General features: G+C 44.1%; 1 long non-coding RNA gene across 2 annotated transcripts in view; it reads left to right on the top strand.

Annotated features, from left to right (window-relative positions):
* Positions 1-1,029: 1,029 nt before the first annotated feature.
* The window catches only part of LOC110301806 (uncharacterized), a 91,262-nt gene continuing 86,291 nt past the window's right edge, over positions 1,030-6,000 (top strand). For both annotated transcript variants that reach the window (XR_002378741.2, XR_015044522.1), the window contains exon 1: positions 1,030-1,101. This is a non-coding gene — a long non-coding RNA (uncharacterized LOC110301806). The remainder of the gene's footprint in view (positions 1,102-6,000) is intronic.

Raw genomic sequence — 6,000 nt, 5'->3', positions numbered from 1 at the left:
AAGACAGAGGTGCCAGACAAAATCTGGTGCTAACACCTCTATCTTTTGCTGGTGTTCCCACCTTACAGCCACCATTTATAAATGTTTTAGTTAGGACTCAGCTGCAGTGAGGTATTTTTTTGGATTTAAAAAAAATTTCAACTGATATAAGATGAAGGCTAGAAAATAAATATTTTCTTTTCCTATCCATTTGCATGCCCCATAGTTCTATCTGAAGTCCATCTCTCCTTTTAAAGATTTTTATGGAGAGTGGAAGGAATGATTTGAACCATATCATCATTTTTTATCTGTACCATTCCTGATGGTATAACCTCTTCATGGAATTTGATCACTTTGCTATTGCCCTTGAGAGCTGTGGACTTTCCAAAATGAAATTTCCCTCTCTCAGGGCTGCATGATGTCCTTAATTACACATCTAACTTGGCCATGCAGCTGTCAGACATATCATCTCTCTGTTAACAGAGATCCGACACCAGTTGCCTGAAACACATAATGTCTCAGATGATAGCCAGTACTCACTGTGTATCCAAATACCATTGTGAGCACTGGGGTACAAACTTCAGCCCGAGCCATAAGCCACACCATTCATTGACTCTTTCTGAAAAGGGGCAGAGCTCTTCTCTTGCCTGTTGGGGTTGTTTTAAGATGAAGTGAGATACAGTATAAAATGCTGTATGAAGGTTTGATGTTATTGTGAGTGGGTTCATCCATTTGCATTTTAAGCAGAATGTTCTGTGTCTAGATCCAAAGGGCTAACAAAGTGCATTTGGTATTGCAGGAGGCACACAGAAACAGTCAGTCAGATAAAGCAAGGCAACAATTTAAAGCCTCTTCTCAGTCTCCCTTTATAAATTTCTCCTTCCAACGCTTCTTTAATTCTTTTAAAACTCAGTAAGCATGTAGCCAGCCAAACTGGAATTGTTTGGTCACCTCATAAGGATCCAGAATGTTGGAAAAGAATCTTGAGTTCCTGTGCTCCCAGGGAGTATCAATCTTTCCTCATGGGAATTGTGACATAGAAGATGGGGTACGGTGTGGCAGAAACAGAGATGCACAGCCCTGAGGCATCTTATGCCACAGATCTCCTCTCAGAGGTGACAGGTATGCTATACAGGGTACTGGGGGAAGGCCTTCTCTCTGGCAGAACCCTGGCCAGCTTGGCTTGTGCAGAAAAGAGCCCAGACATGCCATATGGGAGGACATTTTGTGGAAGTCATTAGCAGGCTTGGAATGGCACAATTCAGATTGTTAAGAGAGAAGGAAGCCAGAAGCCCTGTCAACTGGGAGCAGAGCCACCGAGGAAGTTAGGAGAAAGAGGAGGAGGAGGAGGAGGATCAGGAAGACTCTGGTCAGTCCAAGCTGTCGTATATTCTTATGAGAAGGGAGATAGGGCTGTCATGATAGGAAGCTCCAAACCATGCCTAGAAAACATTTTTCAAGTACAGACAAACCAAGATAAGCCCAAGCTCTGTTTAATAAATTCCCTGTTTCATAACATCAATTGCTACCAAGATCTTTAATTTTTCCAAATTGTTATAAAATAAAGTGCCAGGACTACAAACCATCACTGGGAGTTGACTGCTGCTATTCCTGTGCTCTTTGCCCTTCTGACTGCTCTCTGAGGATGCAGACACAGATATAATCTTACAGGCTAGAATAGTGTGGTTCCCATTTTATACTGTTTCCTTCTTCCTCAGCATTTCAGGGTTGTCTGTCTGATTTAGTACCAGACGTCTCAGTTAGACCATTGAGCGAAGGCTTCACCTATCTGGACAAACTCTTCAAAGGCGCTATCTTGTGTCTAACTGTGGGCACCCCAAGGGCTGTGGATTTAAAATAGTCTCATCTATAATTGTGGGCACATGTTCTTTGGGAGAGAGCTCAGGTTTAGCTCCACCCAGGAGAGAAACAAAACATGCAGAACTTCACTCAGATGCCTGTCCAAGACCATAAGAAATCATGGAACAACTGCCTATGAAACAGACCACTCAATCTGTATCACTTAGTAGGTATGAGGGACTTGCCCTCCTCTTACCCAGCATACTGCTCACATGTCAAGGAGACAAAGCCTTGGGCTGGCAGATGAGTTTTTGGATTTTTTCTCCTCTAGCATTTGCTACTTCCATGTATCTTGCTGTTCACTTTTGCTTGAGTAGTCAATCAACAGTGTCCCACCCTTCTATTGCCAAACATTACTTAGCTAGGATTCAAACTTGGAGTAGGTTGTGTCACTGCTTATATGCTTTATTAGTTCCTTATTGTCTACAAAGTTCTTTTCTCACAAACAAAAGAAAAGAAAAGAAAGAAAATACAACACAACAAAACCAAACAAAATGTCCTTACAAGGTCATTGTGGCTGTTTGTGACCTTCCTCTCCAGATTTTTGCCAACATTCCTCTTCCCATCAACACTTAAGACCTCCTCGTCCCAGGAAACAAGCCCTTTAGTCACCTCTGCCTCATGCCTGCAGCTACCTTGTAAAACTGCTCACTGTAGACCGTGGATCTGTGTCCTACACTAGACACGGCTCTCTTCATCCTACAGGCCTACAGTGCACAGTTTATAGAGCTGTAGCCAGTCTCTCTCCTGTGAGTGAGTGAGTGAGTGAGTGAGTGAGTGAGTGAGTGAGTGAGTGATCAGAGGTTCATTTCACTAACATTTACCTTAAAAGTTGTGTGGCATGCTCATGGAAAAGAGCTACAGGAGTGGAGGCAATTGTAGCCATGCATGGGACTTTGACTGTATACATATCTTTGCCACTAGCTGCCTGGTAGTTTATTCCAGGTCTGTGACCTTGGAGCTCAGCTGGGTTCTGGGTAGGGTGATTTCACTGCTCAGAGGTCTCCTCTGGAGTCCAGGCGTGATTCTAGCTTTGTCTTTCAGCTGGTGTGTGTGACACTGGACAGATCATTGCATTCCTCTTGGTCTTGGCTTCCTCATGACTATAACGAGCATGGAAGCCCTTATGTCCCTTTCACATTTCCAGTTCTGCCATGCTGAGCTGGGAACCCATTCTGTTCTGAGAACTGCACAAGAAGAAGAGGATTAGGGAAAGGAGAAAGGAAGGAAGCACAGAGCCATGGACTCTTCCACTTCATTCACCATGGGGTGGTGATCATATATGTGGGCATCCCTGCAGACTTCTAAGAAGAGCCACAAATAATGGCAGTTTCTTAATTAAAGCGACAGACTTCTTACTGTCCCCATAAATGAGCCTTGGTCTCTTCCTGTCCCCCATGGTCTATTCATGACCCCAGGGGATCATGCTTAGAAAGTTGGGCTCAGCACTTCAGAGCCACATACCACCTCTTTCTTCCCTGTGCCACTAGAATCCAATGTCCCAAATGATTATGTCTCAAATAAGGGGTAGAAACTCTTTAGTCATAGTTCCAGGTCCCTTGAGATCTTTTACATCAATAGAAATTCCAGCATCTCCTGAGGGTGTTTCAGAGCAAGCTGTGCCCCCCTCCCACCAGTTCAGGCTGCAGAGTCTGGCTAATACACCAGCTTCACCTAGGTTTGAATTATGGCCATGCACTGTAGGTACCTCACACCTAATCACACACTGATCAGGGCCAGGCTGTGTTCCTAGTTTTCTCAGCAACTCTCAGTGGTGATGTACATCTTTTGGCTTGTTTTAAAAATGGGAGTTGAAGAAGTAAAATGTCCTGTAAATAATCCTTTTCACCATAAGGTACAGATAGTAAAAGAGATCAGTAGAAGAAGGGTCTCAAAGCAGCATGCAGTTCTTCATTTGATAGACAAAGACTTGGAACACAGAGAAAGGACATTATGGTTTATGTGGTTCGCTTGAAGTTTCCCTGTTGGAAATTTAATCATGAAAGTCTTGGGTTAGTGGCATTGACATGGATGATCAAAGGTAGAGCTTTGAGTAAGTTACTGAGATTGGGTGAGGTGATAAGACTGGGGTGCCCGTAATAGTATCAGTGGTTTGGTAAGATCCACTAGTGTACTTATCTTTGCCACATTATAAAACCCTTGCCAGACACTGATCAGGGCCAGGCTGTGTTCCTAGTTTTCTCAGACTCTAGAGCCAGAAAGGAAACAACTGCATTTTCCTTATCAATTGATAATACTCATATATTCTGCTATAGCATTAGAAAACAGAGTAAGTCATGGATTGGTTCACCCCAAACAGGGTGGGTAGAAGTTAGGTATCTGACCTCTAGCTCAATGTGCTTGACTGTGGAAGGATATTTTCTATTGCTTTTATTTTCTTAGGGGCAAATACTTCTAAACCAAGCAGTTCAATGTCTATCAGGATGATGCTGAGGCAGCAGGGAGTAGTTGTGCTAAAAAAGGTCTGGCTCCTTTGAAAGCCAATGGAACTGCCCAAAATCCTTTTCAGATGACGTCTCTGGAGAACACATTACATGCTAGGATCTTTCTTTTGGCTGAGTTCCTAGGATCCCCACCGTTTGGATTTAATAAGTTGGGTCTGATAGCAAGGTGGCAGTCCTAAGACCCCTAAAAATAAGAAAAAACATTTACCAAGTAGAAGAGTGAACAAATGTGGCATAAGAGGTGACATAAGCCCAGTCGTGTTCTTTCCATTTGCCAAATCCACCTCTGTGCTGCGCAAGTGCAGAGGGTGGTGATGGCAGAGACAAGGATGCTACACACAGCAGAAATCATGTCCAGTATTAAGCAAAGTGTCAGAAAGCATTTAGACATGTAAAGAAGCAAAGGCAATGCAGGTTCTATTTGCAGAATTGAATTTGTGTGCTGCAGGGAGGGTGCTATCATTTCTCATTGATAGAACAAAAGAGCCAGAAACATGAGAATTGATCTCAGGGAACAGAGAAATCAGGGCTGGTATTGAGACCAAAGGTGCCACCTGGCGGAGACACAAAAGTCCAGGCCTGAGACAAATCTAAAGATGAAAGGTGTGCAGTCTTCTGGTCAGGGTCCAGATCTGCATATGTGTGAGGATGTGAGGATGCAAGCCTGTTCCATTCCTTTAATGGGACTTGGAGTCAGTCACTGTAGAGTTTCACTCAGCTCTTTGCTCTAGCTCTGGTGTGGTGCTGAGGAAGGGAGAAGGGACCAGAAGAATGGACAGACTGACCAGGCCTCAGTTGTTGGCATTTGAGCCTCTTCTTTTCCCATTACACAAAACAGCAAATCTCTAAGAACTCATGTTCAAGATATGACTAGATGCCCCTTTCACAGCTTCAGACCAGAGAGGCAACTCTAGGTAAGAGCAGTTGGCACAAGAACGTACTGGAGTGCCAACAACTCACCCTCAGTTTGTTCCTTGGCTTGAGTCAGGCAAGTTGGCATGGAAAATGTTCCTTGGGGGCCAGTTTGCAGGGATCTGCAGAAGGCTGGAGCCAGTTACAAAATAACCACAGCCCAGGAGCAGCTCAGCTGAAGGCAGAGGACAAATGCCTGTCAAGGGGTTCTTGGAGCCAGGGTGAACTGTCTGAAATTGGCCATTTAATCCTGATGCTTTTAACAAATTCTGTGAGTAGCTCCTATTTTAAAGATGTGTACCTTAGTCTCAGAGAGGTTTTGGGCTTTGTCCTAAATCACATAGTTTGTGTGTGAGAGAACTGAGATTTGAATCTAAGTACCTGCCTTTAGGTTTCAGTTGTCCCGGAGAAAGACTTGAGAGGAGGTGGACTTCGAGCAGTACTTTAAGTATGACAGTATAGGTTCATGGCAATGTTTCAAGGACCAGAAAGAATAGCATGAGCAATAGAGGCTTCTAGTCTTTACAAAGATAAGGGGGAAGAATCTGCAGGAAGGTTACAGATGGAAGGGGGAGGAGCTGGGGGCAGAAGGGAGGAGGAGGAAATGGAAAAAAGCTTTGAAGAGAAGCCAATGGGAGGCCATGGGCCTTTGGTGCTGCTTCCATCTGTGGGCTGGGAATTGAGTATGGGAGAAAAAGGCTGACTAGAAGGGGAGACAGAGGAACTGAATGAGGTGAAGAAGGAAAGGCCCTGACTTCTGCTCTCAGAAGAACTCCACATCACA

This window comes from Mus caroli, unplaced genomic scaffold (assembly GCF_978045245.1).
Source record: "Mus caroli unplaced genomic scaffold, Mus_caroli_1 scaffold_11, whole genome shotgun sequence".
NCBI classification, from domain to species: Eukaryota; Metazoa; Chordata; class Mammalia; order Rodentia; family Muridae; genus Mus; species Mus caroli.
The sequence above is the reverse complement of the archived record's forward strand: the minus strand, read 5'-3'. Positions and strand labels throughout refer to the sequence as shown.